This window comes from Neopelma chrysocephalum, unplaced genomic scaffold, assembly GCF_003984885.1.
Source record: "Neopelma chrysocephalum unplaced genomic scaffold, ASM398488v2 Primary Assembly neopelma1_99, whole genome shotgun sequence".
NCBI lineage: Eukaryota > Metazoa > Chordata > Aves > Passeriformes > Pipridae > Neopelma > Neopelma chrysocephalum.
The window spans coordinates 341,362-365,138 of NW_020897762.1; the positions used below are offsets into that span (position 1 = coordinate 341,362).

A 23,777-nucleotide genomic window follows, 5' to 3' on the forward strand; every position below is an offset into this window, starting at 1 on the left:
CCAACACTTCATCCCTGTGAGAGCAGAGAATTGTGATAATGACTGGAAATCCCACAAGTCTCACTGCCTAAGATTAAGGCATAGCAGCAGAGTTCTGGTTCAGGACCTTTAGCTTCTGACATCATGAGTTATGCTTTTTGGGGATGTTAGTGCAACACCGCTGCAACCCACGATGTCTCTCTGTTGGGATGTGGATTTGGCTCTGTATTTATTTTTATTCCATAATCTGTTTTGCCATGTTTTCAAACAAAGCAAACTTTGCTCTAGTTCTCATCAAGTAGCAAGAAAAAAGAGTGTAGTGACTCCCTGAAGTTCCAAAGAGTGCTTAATTCTTTTTTTATTACGTTTTCAGTTGTTTAAGGCAGGACCTTCTTATTTGTGGGTACATGTTGCTTACTCATGCCATTGTACCTTAGTCTCAGCTCTGATACTAGTTACTGTTGTAGTATGAATGATCATTTTGAACTCCCCAGTCTGCTGTCTTTGAAATGTAAAATTTCTATTTGCCATTTGAAGATAGGGTTTCTTGTGTAACCAGAATCTATAAAGTGGTGCTTAAGATGGGAGAAAGTCCAAGGGGATTCTTACTATAATGATGTTCTTAAAATCAAGGAATTCCTTTCCTGCTTGCTGCATTGTTTCCATTCATGATGGAGGAGACCAGATTGAAGGATCAAATCCAGCTTGCTTGCTTGTCCTCCCTCTCCCTGAAATGCTTTATTACAGAACTCAATTAAGAGCCAATTTCCCCCTCAGACTCTGTCTACGAGGTCATGCCTGCCCTTATGAAATATTGAATTTGCAGCTGCAGGATTTATGACAACAGTATTTTACAACACACAATGCTGGTGCAGCAGCTCTAATTAGAAATGCCCTGAGTTCACTGTGCAGGCAAAGTGTTGTTTCTAAACTGCAGCATTGACATCAAGAGGCAAATATGGATTGTGTTTTTACATGTTTGAAGGACAAACCTGTGGGAAAAACTGGATTCTGCTGTGAAGGTGCTGCTGCACTGTGCTTTCTTCCTTCTTTAGTTTGAATTAGCTCAGCTTGGGTCAGATTTTTGCCTCTGTAGCATTACTGAGTTTCAGCAGTTTAGTGGAGAGCGAAGACCTGTGCTGAGGTGCTGCAGCTTTGTGTTACAGTGTGACAAATTATGTACTTTGCCATAATAGTCAGTAAGAAGTAATTAAAACAGAAGGTGGACCAATTTCTACATTTCCACAGAATATTCTGAGTTGGAAGGAACCCACAAGGATCATCAACTCCGACTTGTAAGTGACTAGATGATTTCTGTTAATCTAGTTGGTTTTGGTTTTAAAAATTCATGAATATCCACTAGGTCTACTCTGATGTTACCTGCCTCATCTGTGACTTCCCTAAAGTCCTCCATTCAGCCTTCCTTGGGGAAAACCTCTCCTGGTGCTCTGCTGTGTAATTTTGAAATGCAGGCCTGGTATCTAGCCTAAGCCAGTTTTTTCAGTTATTCCTTTACTTCTCATCCTCCCCACCACGCACATGCAGCTACTTAACTGCTGTTTTCTCCAGCAGCTCCCTTTTATTCTGTATTCTATGTTCCCTTATGTGCTCTTCTGTAAGTAAAACAAATCCAGCTGAAGTGGTCCATGTCTGTTTATGCTAGATATTTATCACAGAAAGTCTCCCCTGCTTTCCTTGACAGGAAATCTAACAGGTAGAGACAGGAAAAAAATTAGGAGATGAATACACAAGAAGAGTTCTGCTGTACGGTGCAAATTGCCCGCTGTGGTACCAGACAGCCCTTGTTGATCATATTCTTTCCCTGAATATGAAACATGGCAACCCACTGCACTAGGGCTCAGGATTGATATTGCTGTCCTGCAAGGATAATTGGGAATTTACCAAACCAGAGCAACAGATGCCTTGAGAGACGCAAGTATGATTAACTTCATAAATACGTATTATGAAATCATGGGCAGTGCTCTAACTGTAATGTATTTTCCCTGAGGGAAAATATGCCTGAGTAAAGAAATCAGAAAGCACTTGATGCCAAATGCAGAATGAAAAGAAATTCCTATAAGGCTGGAGTCTATCCACATTTTTTTCCTAGTGGTCTTTTCCTTTGGAGAATTAGATGAGGATTTATTTCTCTTCATTTTATTGTCCTCTAATCTCCAAAATCTACATCACTTTGCTAAAACACACTGACGTGTATCACGTGCATATATAACATTCCCTAGGAGACTTGTTACTGCTTTATAGTCACTGCAGGTGAATTTGTTTATAAGAAGGCAAGCACCTATTTGAGACAGCATGAATGTAAGTCAGTATTTGCTTCAGTGCTGAAAGAGGATTTCTGAGCTTTTTGTAGTATAAAGGAGATGATTTTTTTCCTACAAAGCTGTGAGAACAAGGAATCCTGGAGGTGGATTCAATCAGTCCTCATAAAGACTGTTTATAATGAAGTTTCACTTGTCAGACATGGAGGGCCTTTAACGTCACATCTGGGCTATCTGCTTGAGTTTGCAAGTTAGTCTTAAAGCTGTTGGTACTTCCCATATGACATTCAGCTTTGCCTCAAGGAATCTTAATTTCAGAGCCACTGAAAAAACTTGCTAGAGAGTCCCTTCTTGTCAGTCTGTCCTGGCAGAAGGTGATGTGTTGAGTTATTCCTGAATCCTGCTGACCCTTGCTTGCAGGAGCATCTGTTGGCAGCAGATATCACGTAGAAGATCTCACGGATTTCCCTGGCTTGCACGGGCATCGGAGCCTGGGATCTGGCAGCCATAGGTTAGAGGTACACAAAGCTGTCTAAAAACTGCCTTGTGCCCAGGGAGAGAGTATGCTGGCCTCAGAGCCTGGACTGACAGCACTTTATTCCAGCCATTATGTCCCAAAATCTCAGTCTCACAAAGGTGGAGTCAGTTGAAAAAAAAACCCTGTCCTTCTGTTATTTCCATTCTGATCTCAATATTTCTTTACTATGCAACAGTGAACTTCTACTGGTAAATATCTTGGAGCACTTTTTCTTCTGTGTGCCTTTCAAAGCAGAGAGAAGGACAAGTGCCAAGTTAAACTGAGCTTCAGAAAGCCACATTGCTTGAGAGAAAAAGCTCATCAGCTACAGTATCCAGTACGATGGGTAAAAATCTTGGGGCTGAATTGTTTCCTCTGAGAGTAGACAACTAGTGTAGCCCTATTTTCAGTCCTGTGTGCAGTCAGGGTCCTGACAGCACTGGGCACTCAGCTGCAGTGGATTAAAGATATGGTTTGGGTTGTTTTGGGTTAGGAAGGGCTTTAACGTTTCACATGAAACAAGCCGTGTAACTTCACTAGGCACTTCTGCAGTGAACTTTATAGCACCTAATGGAATGAGAGCTTGTTTCTTGTCCACTCTTAATTTGACTGGGTCCAGCGTGTGCTTAAGAGCTTTGCTGAGTTTAGGCTGAGAAATACTTTTCATGTAGGAATACTGCAGAAAGGATAATGATCACAAGAGTCTGGGTGGCAGCAAAGGCTTCAGCCTGCTCCCTTTGAGCCTCAGCTTGTCTCACTTTGAAATTAATAAAATGTCATGATGTAGACTTCAGTTGAAGTAGCATTTTTCATCAGATTTCTTTACTAGGGTTTTGTCCCCGACCTGTGTTCCTTTTTACCTACATGTAAGTGTCTTTCTGGTCTTGGACACTTCAGAGAAATTGTAATTTAAAAATCCTTTTTAACTACACCTGAATTTGCAGTCAGAACTTTTATCAAATTTAAGTATTATTTGATTTGTAAGTGTTGGCTGATATTTGGTCTGATTAATTTCATGCACTGGTTTCTGGAAACTGCAATACTCCATTGCACAGGCAAATATTGGCAAGTGATCCAAATGCTTTGGAGCTCCTAAGTAGAGAAGCATTAAAAAGAGCTGGCTTTTCAGGGTGCCTCCACCTTCTGAAATGTCTCTGCAGCTATTAAATTGATAGAAATACAGTTTCTCAAATAGTATGTAGAGTTGAGAGTTTCTGACATATTAGAATGTCTCTAAAACTCGAGATTGATACATATATAACATCCCTAAGAAATCTATGTCTTGTCTGTTTTTCCAGGTATCTTTCAGGAGATGCCTTATCATGTATCTGTCATAAAGCCAAAGTAGGAGCAACTGTTCATTCTAAGGTAAATTTCTGATCCTGCTGAGAGCAAGAGAAGTTTGGTTGGTGGGAGCCAGGTATTTGGCTGGTTTCTTTCAACTGTTATCTGCAACATGATTCTCATTGTGTTTTTTGACTATATTGCTGAGCTTCCTCAGTAAGAGATTGTAATTTGTACAGCTGGAGCTGGAATGAGCCTTTTGTCACCAGTTGTGGTTACCATTTCTGTCTGTTCTTCATCACTTCAGACACTAATAGTCAGTGTATACTCAGTGGATCCAAAGGGTGTTCACTCTTGTTGTAGTGATATAGTTTAGTGGTTAGTGTGCAGGACAAGAAGAATACTGTCTTCAACACACACAATTGTTTGTGATTAGCATTTTGTGTGGTAAAGAGGGGATGAGTTGAAAACCTCATCCTGAAATATAAGTGTATACAGTGTCTAGGTGGCTCTTCAACTCAGTCCAATAAAACAGAGTTTATCACCTGTCTGATAATTTTAGCAGAAATTATTCAAGAATATTGTTTGTTTTATATAGCCGTGCAACTCTCCGCTCTTACCACTGTAGGTATTGGATATAGATGTAGGCTTGTTGATTTGTGCAGCTGAATATTTCATTGCCAGAATATTTCATTGCCAGAGTTCAAAGACTCTTACAGAGTGCTCTGTAAGATTCCTCCACTAAAAATTCAGAGTAACTTCACTGATTAAAAATAAAATTGCAGCTGCATTTGGCCTGAAGGGTTTTCATTTCTAACTACATGACTTTTCTCAGTTGGGCATTTTAGAACTGTAAGGCTCATTCCACAATGATCTTGGCCTTCTAAATGGTGGATATAATTTGGGTCCCTCTGCAGTAACAGCTGTTTGAAGATGAATTCAATGTTCTTGTCAGGAGTTCAGTTACTTTGTTGGTTAGTGCATTTAGAAAGCTGCTGTCAGTCTAACTGATTCAATTCCACAGCGTTTCTTGATTTTTTTTTCCCCCAGTGCTGGTCCAACTATTTTATTCCTGCATATTGTGTAGTATCTCAGCATAGACAGCAACCTCCATAATAGCTATTTTTTTCCTGCCTTTTTCTAACCCCAGTCATACTCCAGTGTGAATACTGATTGCAAAGACTTTGTTTGGCTTGGTTACAACCCCCCTATTTGATTGCTTCCTCTGCTTGCTGGGTCCATCAGAGACCTACTCTTTCTCTAGACAGCTCTCTCCTGATACACTTCAGGCAATTTTTATTATTTCTTCTGGCAATTTATTGTCCTGGGTTTTACTTTTTTATAGCTTTTTCATTTTTCCTGTCAAAGTCCATTCCATGTATTAAAGACAGATAAACTGGATTTCCAGAGCCTGAAATACTGTTTTGGCCCTAAAACTCACCCTTTGTCACACCACTGGAAATTACTGCAACTTTTCTGTATCTTTACTTTAAAGACCCCGTTGAACTCAGGCAGACATGTGTGGCATTTTTCTAGCAGGAGAATATTTATTTAATCCCTGTATAGAGAAGCAGAGAGCGAAATCCTAAATCCATTCAAATCAGTGGGGCTTTTCCTGGCCTCCAGCTGAATCATGGCTTAATGATCAGCTTCATGGTCTGTAGTCAGCCTCCCAGAAAAAGTAAAAAGAAAGCACAAAGCAGGATTTTCACTCCCATATTCTGGGATTACAGGTTGAGCTGAGGGACAGTGTGTTACAGCAAGAGGTGATGGACTTGAAGGACCAAGTTTTCTTCTGGTTCTTTCACCAGTCTCCTAAAAGATACTTTAAAATTTATGTTTTAGCATTTGCCTGCTGTAAAATAAGAAAGTTTCTTGGCAGCACAGTACAGTTTGAATGCATAGTTTTGCTGGTGTCTTGCAGTTGTATTTGAGGTTCTGGACACGCATGCCTGTCTCGGACATGCAAAGCACATAAAGCAACAAATAAGCTTAAGATGTGCATTTATTCAGGTGCTTAAATGTGTTGCCTGGATTGGGCCTTAATTTATTCCCTGTGAATTGTGGTGGTTTGTCCCAGTGAAAGTCATCTGGTTTGATGACAAGCCTGGCTTATTCTCCCAGTACTGAAATAAGGTAGGTTAAATAGGTTTCCCCCTATTTCCTGTCCCTTACTGAAGAGCAGCTTGAACAGTGAAAACTGTCAGGAGTGCTTATTCAAAAGCAGCAACGTTGGAAGCTGAAGATAAGAGCATTTATCTCTGTGTCAAAACTACTCAGTGTCTTTGATGGCCTCCCAACACACCGTAACAAGGAGCTTAGGCTGGAGACGCTGGAATGCCAGGAGTCCAGGGGGTGGTGTTTATCCTGCTGAAACATGGAATACATCAAATCAATTACACGGTGCTAAAGTATTTCCCCATCACCAGCCAGTGTTGTGAGCTCCAAGAAAATATGTTCTCCTAGGCACTAGGGGAGCCTCCTCTTCGAGATGCTGACTTAATTTGAAATGCGTATTAACAGGGAGAGAGAGAAAAAGAGGGAGAGAAGATGGAATCTCATATGTTCTGCAGCAGATTGCCACATCGATCTTGTCACTTGGCAAACACAGTTGGACCTGAGGCTCTGAGTCTGTGGGATGTGCTGTATTTCTGTCATCAATTGTCAGCCTCAGAGAAGCACAGGAGAAAGAGAGGCATGGTATCAGAGTAGAAAATCTGTAATAAAGGGACCAGCAAGCCATTTAGAAGCAAATCAAAGCAATTGCATTTTTGGATTGTGCTTGCCTTCGTCAGCTAGAAATGTGGTCTGTCCTCATCTCCTCTCCCAGTGAAGCGATGATGGGAAGGACTAGTATTTCTATGGAGGCTGCACCTGTCTGTGCTGTTTGGTGGGAGTTAAGCTGTTCTACATGGGTAATGGTACCTGCAGGTCCCAGAGGAGCCTTCAGCCTGCCCTGTGCCCACTCTGGTTCCACTCGTGCTGTAGCCACAGCCCTCTCTTGAGCCGTCTCTGGGACAGCTCCTCCATGTGGATTTCTCCTCTGAGCTTGTACCTGAAACCTGCAACCCATTGCTGATGGCCAGTTTGGGAGCTGACAGGATTGCACTTAGGTTCTGCAGGGACCTAGTCCTGGATCAGAAACTTCCCTGAAATAGTTCTGTCCACCAGGAATGTGGCTTAAAACCTGGCTTTGTTTAAAGGACTGCCCTGGAGGCATTGCACTGCTGGTGGGGCCCACAGCCAGACAGTTGGAACGGCATCCCCCAGAACGTTCAGTCCAACAGATACACTGGCAAATTGGTCCGAATGAACAGCAGGCCTTGGGCATCCCTCTGCCTGGATGTTTGTACCATGCTCTCTGGGATGATGTCAGTGCCTTGGGATGTGTTTCTCCCGAGCAGAGCAAAAACACTAGAGAGCGCCATGTATTTGCAGATTTTGGCTTGTGAAGTGCAGTCTGAGGATGTGAGTGCTCCCTGAGGGGGGGGATGTAGGGAGAGCCGTGCTCAGGACCCAGCCTGGGCTCACTGCTGTGTGCTACTCGGGAAGACTTGGGTATGGGGAGGTGATTTCCCTCTGGATATGGGCAGCTGCAGGTGCAGTGTGGCTTTGTACTTTGTCTCTGGGGGAGAAAAGGCAGTTTGGCTGTCGGGAGGAAATCTCCTTGGTCTCATTGCTAGTAGAGGAGAAGGATTTGAACCAGCAGACCTTCCCAGCCTTCTGTTCCAACCCTCTGTCACATCACCTTGAACATAGCAACCAAGAGAGGGGCCTGTCCAGTGACCTCCCATCTGAAGGAAATTCTCAGCACAGACCAGGATTAAATGTCTCAGGAGGTGCCAGTGAGGAGCTTCGTAGAAGGATTGACTTTGTTTTTGAGCTCCCACTTTCTAGTCCTCCTGAAGAAAACTTTTGATTTTCAAGTACTTCAATACATAAATGATGTTGAATATTTTAGTGCATTTGAATGGCTGAGTCATTTCTTTGAAAGCAGGCTGGATCAGATTATTTTGCTGTTTCTTATTCCCAGTGATGCAAAAGGCATAGACTCCATGTGGGCTTCATGTGGGCGCTACCCTCTTCTTCCTTGTGGGAGGGTGAGAAGCTCATGACCATTTCAGCAGTACTGGAGAATAACTGTCTTGGCTGTTACAGTATGCACTGTCCTGTATCTTCTCCCATTATCCAAGGCCTCCTGAAGCTCCCCTCTACCCTAACTTGGTGAGGAAGCAGTCTACCTGGCATCATGCTCCTCTTAATCACTGATCATGTGATGGTGATGACTAAACTTTCATTATAATGAGCTGGCTTTTTTTCCTCCCCAGTGAAATATTTCCTACAGAAAAATGAGGCTTCACGGAAACCTGACTTATCTTTCAGAAGATGCCCATCTCTGTGTGTTCAGAAGTATTTTTTCAAAGAAAAACTTAAGAGTTATTTTTTTAAGGAAGGTAATATGTAGATATTTCAGAATTTTAAGTTGGCTGTTTTTCTCCTCCTTTTCTTGTGCTACTTAGTCTAAGAGGCTCAACAAAGTCTAGCTGTTATTTTTCCTATCTTGTATTTTTTATTGTTTTGTGGATGTTTTTCTATCTTGACATTTCTGAAAACATTTCACATTGGGAAAGCTCAAAAATAGTAAAAAAAAGAAGGTAGAAAAGGAAAAAAGGTGGTAGTGAAAAGATGTTTTGGAGGAAATGTTATTATTGCAGTTGCCAGCAGGAGGAAAAAGGAGAGGGAATACATTCCTCCCTCCCAGTCAAGATTCTTAATGATGTAGATGTTTAGATGTTTAATTGAGGAAAAAATTGAGTTTTGGCATGTCTGAATGGATACAATTTATCCTGTCCTGTTTTGACCTTCCTCAGTTCTCCCTGGCATTACTGCTGGTCCTCTCTGCCCTTTAGGCTGTGTCAGGAACATGTGGAAACAGCAGATAAGACGGAGCCCTGGGGCAGAGCTGGACCTTGGGAGCAGTGCTGGAGGGCAGGAGGCATCTGTGTGCTTTGGAGGAACTCTGGACATGAAAAGCTGCTGTGTCCTGAGAAGAGCTTCTATCCAGGGAGAAGCCATCCAAGGGGGAGCTCGCCACCCCTGTGCTTTGGGAACTGCCTCTCCCCTTCCATGGAAGGGGGATGTCGCTCATTGGGGCTGGTATTTCCAAGGAAGATGGTGTGCCTGGAAGCAGGCAGAGGATTACTGGCTGCAGAAATAACTTTTCAGGAAGTGCCTCTTGAAATTTGCCTCTATGCAAATCCCTGAGCACAGCGAAGAAAACAACCCTGGACACGCGGCTCTTGAAATGAAGAAAAACGAGCCCTGAATTAGAAAAATGGGGCAAAGCACCCAGAAATACACTAGAGTTCAGTGGAGGTGTTGAAAGTAGCTGTGAAGATTCCTTCCCATTCCTTAGTGCAGGGGATGGGATGCTGGTGGAAAGCATGAAGTGCCTCTCTGGAGGCTCAATATTCTGTTAAGTGCCCTTTGTTACCTGTGCAATATCAGCAAATAATTGCTAATTAGACAGAAAGACCCTCAGACTTTCACACGCAGCACCTAGTGAGCAGTTTGCTGGAGGCCCCTTTGCACTGACACTTGGCAGGGAAGAGCCCAGACAGGAATTGCACATGCACATAGCAGATATGAATGGTGTTAGTCTGATCTCTTGTACTGGCCACTCATTCTTTACACTAAAAAGCTTTGGTAAGTGTTGAGTGATTTTGAGCAAGTTTGGCCAAGGAGGAAAGGCCTGAAAAATATTTTTTCCTGAAAATCAGCATCAGAACTGGAGAGGCCAGTAGGAATGCAGTCCCTAAGGAAAGGCAGTCTCTGCCTGGTCTGAGAAGGAGGTAGTTTCTGGAACCCTGCAGCTTCCAACTTCTTTACTCAAGGAGTAGTAGTATTAATAAAGATAATAGGAAGGATCTGGAAGGTTTTGTGATGGGAATATTGCCAGACTGCAAATACTCTGTAAATGTCTCAGGGACTAAGGTGTGCAGGATATAAACCTTCAGAAAAAGAACAGATTTCATGGCTCTGCTACTCAGAGAACAATGTACTTACTGGGAATGTTGGATTAAAATTGGATTTCTCCATCAACAACTGTCATCAGCGTGTACTGTGTTGTAAGTGGGCAGAGGACTTTTGCCTGCATTAAATAAAGGAGTGCAGTGTTATGAATAGTTTTCTTACAATGGCATTCCTCCAAGCCTCAAGGTAATTTATGTCTCAGGTAGGCATGCTGTAGTTTAACAAGGCTAAATATGGAGAAATGAAAGCCTCATGTGGGACCAGATGCACTGGAGGCAACAGCAGAGTTTACCAAGAGTAGTTCAATATTCTCCATATTGTAGGAACAAGCATAAGCAGATTTTTTTTTTAATGGGATTTTGGGACAAAGCACAGCTGGTACAAAGCTTTATCAGGAATTCAAATGCTGCTGCTTATTAATGCAGCAAGTGATTATTTACAAGTCCTAGTTTTTTCTTTGCTGTTTAATACTCTGACAGCTATAGACCTACATAGTGTGTTGCAAACATAAGGTTTTTAGAGAAAATCAGCTGCTTGTTCTTATGGTGTTTGGCAAGGCAGGAGAACTTAGTCACAACTTGCTAGAGGTAATCTTGCATCTTCCTTGGCATAAAACAGGTGGGAAGAAAGAGATGAAGAGTGTGTAAGTATCCTCCTGGTCAGTGTAAAAATAGCAAGTTGAAAAAAAATCACACAGATGATTTAACCATTTTTCATCTCTCTGCTTAGAGAACTGGGAAAAAGTGTGTTTGACAAATGAGTTGTCGCATCAGCCCCTCAGCAAAAGAAAACCTTTTTGAGCAAGAAAAGAACTATCCTTTCCCAGTTACTTTGTAGTTCTTATTTCAGTCTTTTGGGAATAATGGTCATTTGGGGATTTTTTTCAAGTGTGGTTTTGGTTTGATTTTTTTTTTTTTTTTACAAAGAAGAAAGAAGGCAGCGTGTAGAGATATTAATTGGTTGTGCCCTCCCTGCTTCAAGATTGCTGGTGGAAAAAGAAACCCAGTGATCATCCTTAGTGTACATGGGCTTCATAATATTTGGCACCAGGCAAGATGAAAGCGTGTCTCTTGACAGCCAGCTTTGTACTGGCAGCCTTTACTCCAGGCAACAAATTAATCCACTCAACTGTGTTCTGCATAATTGTTGATACTGTCTTAATTGGTACCATACGTTTCTCCATGTCGACATGTCCATCATGTTAATGTCTAGGGACTGTTGTTTCCTGCCAACTCAGGAGCAGCACAGCCTGCTCCATCCTAACTGAACTCCTACCTAAAATGTCTTGGTAAGAAATTTGACTTTATGGCAAAGGGAAAATGAAGAGCCGTGTTGGGGCGTGATTCAAAATTCATGGGAAAAATAAATGGGACTCATGATTTCAGTAGGTTTGGAGATGAGCCAGCCCTTCCAGGGCTCTCTAAAGGCAATCCAGTTCAGCTGAAGTCAAGTCTGAAGGCAAAGGAGCTTATTCTACTGCTCCCAGGAAACTGTGGCAGGGGCAGGCAAATGTTTTCCAAGCTTGTCGCCGTGGGGCATCCAGGTCAAGGCAGCTGCAGAGCTAATTGACCCCAGTGCACTGGTGGCTTTGTGGATTGGGATTAGCGTTTTGAATTTCATCCATTAATAAACTGGCAGCCAAGGCAGAGCCTGGAGTGCAAATGCAGTCTGCTGTTCCCCAGCTCCTCCATGTGCTGTGGTAACAGGGCAGGAAGATGCCAGAGAGGTCAAGAACTGAGGTGATCATGCAAGGGCATGGGCAGAGTCAGCTCCTAAGAGGGAATAGCCATCTCGTCACCAGGCAAAGGCATCACTGATCCTTCCCTCCTTGGCAAGGCAGGATAGAGGTACTAGGAAGCATTACTGGATGAGGTTACCTCTGAAGTGTCAGCCTCTAAAAATCCCAAATTAGTCACTGAAATAAAAGGACACTTTTGACCATCTCCGTGGTCACTTCCATGTCTAAATAAGAAGTAGTACCATTCCTTTGTTTCGCTGAGGAGTTCCATGGTTACAGTCATTAGAACTTGCAAGCAGTCAGGATCCTTATGGCTGTATGGTAACTGAATAGTTCTGTGTTCAGAGAAGTGCTGGAACCCTGCACAGTGTGGAAGACACAAACCAGGGAACAGTGATGAGGGTCAAATGTTGGGTAACATTTTATTCAGTTCGTGCCACCTCTGCTAAGTGTTAAATTATCTGGGATGGAAAAAATGGCACATGATTTGAAGTGTGAGGCTACAGCATAAGGTAAATGTGCAGGGAGGGCAGAGTGTTTGTCCAGGTGGCCTTGCTTCTGATCCCTCTGGGTACCAGGTTACTACACTTCACTTCTGCAGTGAAATTGTTTACTGTAATATTGCCTGTGTGCAAATCCACATCCACACACACACACACACACTCTTTTCCTCTCTCTGCTCCTAAGGTTAATTGATATGAGCTTCACTTATTTACATAATTTTATGTGCCATCATTTCTTGTTCAAGCTGTTGGCTGGTTTTAAGGAAAAATATTTATGTAGACATGAGAGAAAGAAGGTTTCTTTCCTATCCTTTTTAAAGCCATCAGTGTATATTTAGGCTATGACCAGTGTATCGTTGAAAAGCTCATTTAAGAGAGCAGCAAGGAAACATGCTTTGTGGAGGTTGGAAATTCTAATGTTGACATTTTGGTGTGGAGAAGAGAGAAACAGGAGGGGAATAAATGCCAAAAATTTTTTTTCAAGTGTGGCTAGAAAATATAAGTCTGCTGAGCCCTAGTGTTTTATTTAAGAGTCTTCGCATTCTCAGAAACCTGTTTTTGCACGTGGAGTGCAGTGGCAGTATTGGTAATCAGTATGCCAAGAGAAGTGTCATTATTTTGAAAGCTGTGGAGTGCCTCACCCTTTGAGGTTCCCAGGAATTGGTATTGGGAAATAAAGAAAAAAAAAGAATTACTTCAGCAAGTAGACGTGAGAGACAGATGAAATAGCTGAACTAAAGGAAAACCTTTATGGGGAAAAAAAAAGTAAAGTGAGACTTCCAAGCTATTTCTGGCATCTCTCTGTACACCTTTGGTGAGCCAAAATACATATGCAGTGCTGAGAGTGCCCTGTCTGATGCAACTGCAAGCCCTGATTCACAGCTTCCACCCCAAATCCTTTCTAGCCTCAGAACTCAAAGGATTTGGGTAACAGTTGGTGGATGAGCTTTCTTCTTTCCTAAGTGTCTTGAGGAGCCTTCCATCAGTGCAGTCACTGCAAACAGAGGTGCAGCTGAGAAATGCAACCTTTCCAGGAAGTGGAGAGGGGAGGTGTTGGCTTTGTGCACAGAGGGATCATCATCACTAAGCTGTCCTAATGAAAGAAAGAAAGCAAGCTCAGCATCTTGTCCTTGGCAGGATTTGGCCGTGGCACTGCTGCTGCTTGTGCAGAGCAACCCTCTCCTTCTGTTTATTCTGACAAAGTCAGTGAAAGTCATCCCTCTGGTACCAGCGTGGCTGGGAACAGGGAAGCAGCTGGGAGTCGTGATCCTATGGTTACAATCATGCCTGTCTCCTGGGAGAGAGGCACTGGGCTTGCACTGTGGGTACTGGCATCACTGTTGAAGCATCACTTAAAGCTGACTTGCTTTTGCAGCTGATGGAACTGTGGTACAAAGCAGTTCAAAACAGAGATCAAACTTGTGATCCTTGAGCTGCTTCAAGGGCAAAAAAACCTTATAGATTACTTCAACCTGTTAAGAAATCATCTTAGTTAAGCTTTCTGGAGAGCTCTGAAACATAGCAAGAACTCCTTAAAGAATCCTTAAAGCTGTTTAAGTGTGTTTTACCAGCACTTGAAGTGGGAATTACATTATCCTGTAATATATGTCTATAAAATCAAGGAATAGCAGTCTTCCTGATCAGATGCAGAGCACAGCACTGCCGCCTTCCCCCACTGCTTTAATTGCATGTAGTGGTAGCCTTTTTTAGGACAGGAAATTTATATTATCTTTTCCAATTGAAACTTTATTAAAGTTGAGTAAGGAACTGGACTTTGGATGCAGTTACTTGAGCACTTGGAACTTAGGGACCTAAACGATAACAAACTGGGCTACCTGGTGCTTCTAAACTAAACATTGTTTTTCATGAGAATTCTCTTTTAGAATATATTTCTATTGTACAGTCATCAGGTGTTGTTTTTCCATATGATTCAGTTTAATCAAAAAGCCATTGTTTTTTCCTTCTATGTTTCTTGTAGTATTTTTTTCCATTTTTGTGGGGAAGAAAAGCTCACAAATAGATTTGACTCAAATGCTACAGTGGCTTTTGGTTGCTTCTGCTTTTGATCAAGTCTAAACATTTCTTATCCTCAAAATATTTTACTCTTGGAAGTGGGGGTGCTTTGCTGGGGCTAATGCCAGCTGAGGGAGGCATTAATGATGTTGTTCTGTTATTGCTACTCATAGGCTGCAGTGGCAGATGCTGGAGCTGCCAGTGACCTGAGAGCCTTCAACCCTGCCTGTCAGCTCCCACCTTGCCCTGCATAAACACCTCTAGCCAGTTCACCCTTGCTCAGTTGGTGGGTGGAACAATTCCAGTCCAAAACAGAACCCTTGTAAATCACATATTAAAAGAGTTTTACAAGCCTGTGCACTAAACGGGAGACAGGCACACAAGGGTGCATTGTTCACACGTGTCTGGAACTGAGGCCAGAAACTTCAGGGAAAGGGAAGTGAGGCCACATGGGAAACAGCCCCAGTTGGGCAACTGCAGGACCACGGGTCCCTTCACAAGTCACTGGCTGGTTGCTGCAGCTGCTTTCAGCTCTCAGAAGCCTTTCTTAAATCAGATGCACCTAAAGATGCCTCAAGAGCACCCGTAAGCCAGACAAGTTCAAATCCCTACTGGGTGAACAAAGAGGCTGCCGATGGTGATAAAGGGGAAAGGATTAGCTTCCCTAGTGCCTTGAGGCCGGACAGGGTCCTGGTGGAGGGGAGCAAGGGCTGTGGGAGGAGCAAAGGGAGGAGGCAGCAGGGCACCCAGAGGGGTCAGATGGGCTGTTTCCCAGGTTTGAAGGATGGGGCTATTTGTCAGGGAGCAACAAATCAGTGTGAGCCACAGAGGGAAAATGTCCTGAGGATTCAGTCCAGTGGAACAGCTTTGGTCTTAAAGCCTAGAGATGAGTCTCTCAGGGGCTGGAAGTGATGAGAAAGCGGCTGGGCTGCTGTACCCCTGCACCCTGCAATTTAAATTAAGCTGGCATGGGCCTCAAGATGTTTGTACTTTCATCCTGGCCCATCTAAGCCTTGTCTACTTGCTTTTTTTTCCCAAGCATGCAGACAAGACCAGGGACTTGTTAAATGGGGAGAAATAGCCTTACATTTAACATAATTATGGTAGTTATATTTGAGAGAACAATGTAAGATAGTTTTAATGTTTAGCTATAAAAATGGCTTTAATATTTTAGATGGGCTTTCATACATCCTCCTAAGTCTTTCTTTTTTCCCCCAGGTTAAACCTGAACTTCACAAGCACTGATGATATGAAAAGATACAATTAAGTAAATATGTCTAAAGAAATTAAGTGCATTAGAATTCTGCCAAGCTTTGTGCAGGGCTTACCTCTCTTACCTCTTACTTGGTGTTGCATCTAGGCTATCTTCTAAAATTTGCACACCTTGCGTAGCTTTCTTGGCCTCACTGAAGCTGCACTGAAGTGCAGCTGCGCTGAAGTGTACACTGCTCTCAGTTGTAGCCACGAGGGTTGAATGGTGATTCCCCATGCCAGAGGCTGTACCTAGCTGGGGTGGTAACATCTGAAAAGACGAAGAGATACAACGTGAATATAAGTTATGACTTTCAGAGCTGATGTGAACATGACATTTAAAGACAGAGCACGGTGAGGGAGATCACCAAGGCTGCCTTGGATGTTTCTGTCAGCTGACGGTGGGGCTGGCTGCCTGTGATCTTGCTGCTGAAGAGATGCAACATCTTGCTGTGTTGACAGCAAGATTCTTCTGCTACCTTGGTAGCTCTCAGCTGGGGGCTGTTCTTCCCACCAGGAAGGGTCTTTGTTAAGAGTTGTACTGAGAGAGGTGTAACCTGCAGTTACTAGTGACAGCCTGGGGACCTCAGTTCAGGACTTTCATTGACTATTTCATGAAGGGTGATTTTTTTGGTTGTTACATGGGTATTCAAGCCCTCACATTCCCCAGGTGAGTGGGGGTCAGCATGAGCACCCTGCACGACCAGGCTGGGCACGTTGGGCTCTGGGGGTGATTTCTGAGCAGCACTGCTGAGCTGTTTTACACCCTGCCATCAAACTGCTGCTCCCCAATGTCTGCAGCTGCCTGGGGCTGGGAGGGTAGTCAGAAAGCTGACTTGTTGAAGCTAAACTCTTTATTTCCTCCCATGTGCCCTTCGGGACTCAGCTGTTAGAGGCTGGAGTGCATGCAGGAGGTAGGGTCTGGAAAGGGTGTGCAAGGCAAGCAGAAGTGATCCATCAGAATTGGTATGACCTCCTTGGCTTAGTGATGGCAAAAGTGACCCAAATGGTGGCCACAAAGGAACCTTCTTTTCTGTAGCTCACCCTTTGCAGCTTCTGTGTTATGGATACGAACTGTCACTGTCTCCTGGTCTTTGCTTTGTGAGCACTGAATTTCAGTCTATTTTGTGAACTTCCACATTTGACAAAATGAAGCTGGTCTTTAAAGTAATTTGTACTCCAGTTCAATCCCATTCCTAGGGCCGGTTGTGTATTTCTTAGCCATCACTTGGCTGGAAGCTCAGTCAGCCAGTACAGTGGATCTGGTACCTGCAACAGCCAGTCAGTGTGGATATACTGACACAGGAGGCATGCAAGGGAAGAAATAATGACAAATACTTTCTTCGAAAGTGCCCCTTTGGGTTACCCAAAGAATGACACGATAACAGAGTCTCTGCATGTCCCCACTCCAACCCCCACTCAAGGCAGGTCCATTTGAATAAAGTTGCTCAGGGCTGTGTGCAGTTAATGACTGAATATCTCCAAGAACAGGGGTCCCACCACCTCTCTTCACCATACTCCAGTGTTTGACCAATCTCTTAGTGAAAACACTTTTCCTAATATCTTAAGTGGGTTTTCCCATCTTCCATCTTGTACATATTTTCACTCTGTTCCTCCCCTGCTCACCTCTGAGAGGAGCCTGGCTCTGTCACCACCAGCAGTACAGAGTGAACTGGGTACTTGGCTGGTTTCTCAAAAGTAAGATGAGATGAGTGAATAGCTCTGTAAAGGCAACCTGTGTTCTGTGCTTGAGGAGAGTGAGGTCATGGTGATGCTGGCAGTGCTTTGTGTCGGAGAGTTCATTATTAATTGTGTTATCTCAACTTTCATGCTCTCTTTGTGGTGTACCAAGTGACTGCTCTTCAACAATGTGAAGCCCTCCATCTCTGGGTAAGGAATACCTCTGGGTTCTGTCTTTCATTAGGTTTGTTCTGCTGTGTGTGTGCTCAGCATTCCTTTCCCCTTAGACAGACAACCTCCTAGGCTTTTAAGCAAGCCAGGCCATAAAAATATTTACATTTTTCTATAGCGTTTGGTCTGTACACAGTCAAACAAGCATGGCACTCACTAAGGAATTGTGGGACCAGGATTCAGAGGGAGCGTGGCACCCTAAGCTGCAGCAGGCTGGCTTGCCTTGCTCTCCCACCCCTGCAACAACAAGACCATCTCACACAGAAATGTCTCTGTGGCCATGAGACTTCTCTGCGGGCCCCGAAAAGGGGCAGTGTGTTGAAACTGCCTATCTAGACACAATTCCAGGCAGCAGATTGTTAGCATTATTCTACTCACAGGAAAAAGCTCTTCTCTGTTTTAAAGGCAGATGTGGTATTCGTTCAAGATGTGTTTGATGCAGTTAAATCTCCATATATAGCAAGGAGATTATAGCAGATGCCTTCACCACTGCTTCAGGCTTTTAGGGTAGGGTTAAGGTGTCTTCCCTCCTGAGTCAGTCGTGATCCTTCACCTACTTCTGTGCACGCTGCTGACATCAGCACTGTGATTGATGGTGCGGAATCTGGGCTTTGGGGCTTATCTTACAAAGCAAAGGTTTGTTGCATCTACGTGCATGCTCGTTGTTCCCTGTTCTTTGTACCCCACTTGTGGAGCAATTGTGGCAGCTGGGGAAGGAGAGCTGGCATGGGACTTTTAACAAGGGCATGTAGTGATAGGACAGGGAAGAATGGCTCTAAACTGGCAGAGGGCAGGGTTAAGTAAGATATTAGGGAGAAATGCCGTACTCAGAGGGTGGTGAGGCACTGGAACAGGTTGTCCAGAGAAGCTGTGGATGTCCCATCCTTGGAAGTGTTCAAGGCCAGGCTGGCTGGGACTTTGAGCAACCAGGCCTAGTGGAAGGTGTCCCTGCCCATGGCAGGGGGTTGGAACTAGGTGATCTCTAAAGTACCTTCCAACTAAAACCATTCTATGATTCAATGATTCAAGTGAGGCTCAATGGGAACAACCAGGCTGTGGCAGGGATACAACCAGGGCACATGTCACAGTCCTGTAGCTCTGTGAGTGCTTGCTGATGCAGGGGTTTGCTGGAACTTACTGGATCCGGGTGTCCCACTGAAATTCAGTGGGATTCTGGCTCCCGGTGTTCTGTCACACATACTATGCTGTTACAAGTGAGACTTAAGTAGCTGCAGGGATTTTCCAGCATGCCTGGGCACCTCACTCCTGCTAATGTCAGTGTAAGGTAGCAGCCTTGGCGAGTTTGAAAATCCCACTAGACATTTACTGCAACCCTGCTCAGCCAAACCCCTCATCCAGGCTCCTTTTCCTTTCAGCTGTACTGGAGTAGCCCTGGAGATAGAGGGAACAGAAATGCAGGAGTCAGGCCCCTTGCCCATCCTCAAAGATAGTACATTCTTTCCAGATGGTAAGAAAATTAACTGTCTTCCTCTGTTATGAAGAAAAACCTTGGGCTGAATTTGTATCAATTTATTTATTTTTATATGTATCTATATGTGTATTGCTGTGGTTAAGCACAGTACACATTACACTGTCTGATGTGTCCACGGAAAAGTCGAGAAACAGTTTCTGTGAGAGCCACAATGTATTTCCCTGTTCTACTGAACGTGTGTATGAATTTGATTTTATGTATCCTTTCACACACATATGTCTGTATCAATACAAAAATACGGCTCTATGGACCCTTATCTGTCATTCCTCTAGTCTCTCCTCTGTCATTTCTCTATAGACTGTGTGTATGATCTATATCTCTGTCTAACCCTAGAGTTTACATTCATCTAGTATATATCATGGCTAAGTGTTTGTGGGTTTTACAGAAACATTTCTTTTTGTTTTGACGCAGATGCATAAAGCAACTTTCCAAGATGATGCTCTAAGAAGAGCACTGAAGAGCTCTGAAGAGCTTGAAGGTGGCAGGTAGGGGTGGCACACCTGAACTGCTCCTGGCTGCCCTGGAACATCCCACTGAAGATAACATTTATGGTAAATAACTTCCTGCTGGTGGCATTATTGCAGGAAATGCTAAATGAATCTGATGTTGAATGGTTACAGGCTTACCTTTCCTGATAACTCTATGTTAATGTTACATTAATTATTCCTGACTTACAATGCTGTTGAATGTTGATAAAAGCTGAATTGCTACTTGAAATGCTGATCCTGACAGTCCTGTGGCAGGCGCTAAAATGTGATTTCCCAGTCTTAAGGGAAAAAGAGGGAATACATTACTACTGCGATTAGTGCACTTCAGAAGAAATGTATTCCAGTCACATCTCATGGAGCGCTCACCTGAATCCCTCTTGCTTTCAGTAGCCTTTGCACACGACATAAAAGGAATATACACTTCCCTGTTTTTATTTAAAATTTTATGGCAATTGCTGATGTGGATTCAGTTCAGTGTGTGTGAACAGGTCCCCACAAGAAAGGTGCTGCATGTACATAGAGCAGGAGGCATTTCCTTCGCCTGACAGCTGACACATGGCAGTAAAGCTTATGGAGCAAACAGGGAGAGACCAATTCTCGCTGCTATCACCTTCCCTGCAATTTTGAATCTGAGCTTTTTGACTCCAAACTCTGTCATTGCCCGTTTCTGCACAGCCGCTGTTTATCTCAGGTATCCCTTGTGTAACAATGCCATTTTCATGGTGTAAAGAAGATGGGAACTGTGTAGCAAGGTTGAAGACTGCCAGAACTGGGAAATCACAGGGCTTAATTTCCCATTGAGCCCAACAGTTACGTTCAGCTGTCATCCTCCAAAGTCCCCTCCCTCTAAGTGCTGTAGGGGAAAATAAGCAGCTCTGACATTTCTCAGCACTTCCACCCCTCCCCAGAGTCAGGATGACCTGTGTGGCAGGGGAAGGGTTGAGGAAGGGAGGAGAAATGTTTATAGGGTAGAATTTTGGGGGGTGTGGGGAACCTTCTTCCACTGTCCTGCACAAGCAACCACTGTGGCCTTCACTGTAGGAAAAATGTTCCATCTCTCAGAGGGTGTTTGAGGTTTATGTTTGTTTATTTATTTAAAAAAGAAAGCATCTGGCATTTGTATGCAAACATTAATGAGTCATTTAAAATATACTCAGCACTGTACTTGGGAGGCTGGGATCTTCCAGCTAGAAGAAATGAGATGAAAGGGAGCAGGCACACCCCAAAGGACTTCTTTCCAAGGATAAGGAGGGGAGACAAATCTTATTTTTACCTCCCTTCTCTTCCCACCTCACCACAACTCCAGGAGCACTTCTGGCCTTCTAAACCCCCTTGGTGAGTACTTTGAAGTCAGAGTTCAAAGGAGTATCTTTGAGGCTGCTGTGCCCTCTGTGGAGAGCCCGGTGCTTGCCAGTGGGTCTCTCCGAGGAAAGCAGTTTATTTCTGGCACTGTGCAGGGCCACAAATAGACTTGCCAGTGGGGAGGGAGAAGTGTGGGTTGGTCTGGCTCTGTCCTTTCCGCAGTGTCAGCTGGCAGCTGGAACCACTTGAATCCATTAAAATTCATAAATATATGAGAAGAGAAGCTCTAAGAAGACTCAGCCGCGTTCTCGGAGGTTCGTGAGCAGCACAGCAGGCCAGGAGCTCTGGCTGGAGCCATGTTTGAAGGCCAGTGGACAGGGTTCCACTGCAGTGTTGGGATTATAGGAACTTCTGGAGTTTCTTTACAGGAGGAAATTTTCAAGTATAAATTAAACATTTAAATCTTCAGCAGTGTAACACTCAGAGAATTTCAGTTTTGGGAGAAAGAAATCTTCTTGCTTTAGATTTGTCTCTGGGAAGGAGCTGTAAGCTAAATCTCCCAACAGGAAAAGGTGCTCTTATGTCAGGTTACACTTTCACCATCTGCTCTATCAGTGGCAGCATGATGACGTTGTGTTGGTTGTACCAAGCATTTTCCTTCTGCAAAGCCTACACACTCCTAGATTATTAGAATGAAGCTACTGTGCCTAAACAAATACTTGATTTTGTTTACTGCTTGGTTTTGTCTATTCCTGCTTCTCAGGCCTTTACTAGAGAGAGGAAAATAAGAACTGAAGCAATTCTGGCACCTGGGATGTGTTTAAGAAACAGAGAGAGCACTGTGTGATCCAAGCACCTGCTGAAATGTTCCCCATGCACCCAGAGAGATGCTCTCTTGTGTTTCTCCCCTCTGGCATAGTGAACTCATCCATCTTCCAAATTGCTTTTTGTAGAAAGCTGCTGAATCATACACAGAAACGCTCTTGGGAGGGGAAAAGAGACTTCCTCAGGCAGTGCTCAGCAGTGGAGGGTGGTCAAATGGACCTTCCTGGCTGCTACTGCAGAGAATGCTCAGGACATGCAGGTCCAACACCCCTGTTTATGGAAGTAGTTTGCATTTGAGGAAAAGCTATCATTTTTAAAATTTATTTTAAATAGATACAGCTTATTTCCTTTTGCCTTTGGAAACAGCTGTGCCTCTGTGTGTGGAACAGCTTTACTGTGGTTTAAACTGTACTGGCTCCAGAGGCACTTCATGCTGCATCACTGTTCATATACCCTTACAACTTCCATGTGCAGATGAACCCTTGATGTTCCTCCATCTCCTGGCAGTGTCAGTTCCTGTGAACAGCTGTGTCCAGGCCCTTGAGATGTAGAGGAAGAGCATATTTCAGTCTGTCGGGGCTCTTTCGAAGAAGCAATGCAGCTGGTTCATCTGCTGCTGTGGAACTTGGATGCCTCCCAGAGATTGCTCCTGTGTCATCATCCCACAGGCTTTGGAGGCAGGGTCACTTAATTTTAAACAGGATGTTTCATACTTCTGAATACTGCATGACCTAGAGTGCTGTGTGGATGGAAGGTTAGAAGTGAACCATATAAAAAGTGTATCAGAAGGAGAGAGTGGGCACCTTCTCAATGTGGTTAAATGAGCTGGAAACCATGGTGCCCAAAATGGGACAGTGCTGCAGGGAGGGATTTTGGTGATCCTCTCTTTCAGTGCTTCTTGTGAGGCTGAAAAATGACTGATGCTTGGGCAAGAGACAGCAGATACCCAGAACTAGAAGTATGAGTGGTGAGTGAAAGAGTGGAAGAGCAGGTGAGTAGTTGCTGAAGGGGTCACAAAGCATCTGAGAAGTATTTCTGCAGAGGGGCTGAGTTTCTCTACCCAGGCTAGTGCAATAATTAATCTTTTGTGATTCTGACAGATGCTTGCAGAGAAGCAGAAACAAAGATCATGGTCTGACAGTGATTAATGCATCATTAGTTGTCAGATTAAGATTTTGGAAGTGGGTAAATAAGCCGTAGGCCAGGTTGTTGATTGTGTTTGGGAAAACTGCAGAGGCTGACAGCCTGGGGGGAGCTGGGCTTCAGCAGTTACTTACCACAGGCACTTACTGTGTGTTGTTTGAAACCACCCTGTTCACAGGACAGGAGGAGAAATGGGCATGCAATTTCTGAAACAAAGCTCTGCCTCAAGCCTTGGTTATGCTGGAAAAGTGACAAAAGACAGAACCAACCCCAGCCTGTGTTGCCCTGGCGTCTTTGCAGGGTATGGAGGAGATTGGGCAATGGCCAGAGTTCCAGGACACCATGACACTGCAAAGCATCTGTGAAGGAGGTAAATGCAGTTCTTGCTGTGTATACTCATGGCTGGGGAGTGTGGGGGGCTGTTGGGGAGCTCCTCATCCCCCACAGGGTGGGTAGCAGAGAGGATGGGAGCTGCATGGGGCACCACGTGGCTGTTCCCAGGGAGAGCTCATTCTCGTGCTGCTGCAGCAGGAGGCATTGCTTGGGGGGCTGTGGTGCTCATCATCGTCTTTCACCCACGGGCTGTGTCCCAGTGCAGGCTGTGCTCCCACTGCAGCTCCCAGGATGGTTCCTGGTGGGGATGGGGACAGCACTGCAGACCACGGCAGCACTCACATGAGAGCTGGAGTGGAGGTGTTTGGGTGGGAGCAGCTCTGGTTAACAGCTGCCTAGGGAGGCTGTGAGTTGAACCAGGAGGCAGTGGGCAAGTTCAGGCACCTCCAGGGCTAGGCAGCAGCAGAATGGGAATATGGAGCTCCCAGATTGCAGTTTTCAACTAGGGTGCCCAAATTCTGCCAAAATCTTGCTTAAGGTGCCTGTGGTGTTTGCAGGTTTTGGTTTTATTGTAACAGCAGCAGCCTTTAATCTCTGTGGCTTGCATTTTCCTTATGTAAGATGGGCTTACTTGTGCTCAACCTTGTTTTGCAAAGAGTGCTGCTATCTCTGTGTGAATGTTTCAG

At 44.2% G+C, this 23,777-nt stretch overlaps 1 long non-coding RNA gene across 1 annotated transcript in view; it reads left to right on the plus strand.

The window, feature by feature from the left end:
* Positions 1–23,777, plus strand: part of LOC113973149 — a 55,240-nt gene that overhangs the window by 5,914 nt on the left and 25,549 nt on the right. Inside the window, exons 5-7 of the long non-coding RNA XR_003536154.1 lie at positions 1,682–1,915; positions 4,074–4,143; positions 19,412–19,551. This is a non-coding gene — a long non-coding RNA (uncharacterized LOC113973149). The remainder of the gene's footprint in view (positions 1–1,681; positions 1,916–4,073; positions 4,144–19,411; positions 19,552–23,777) is intronic.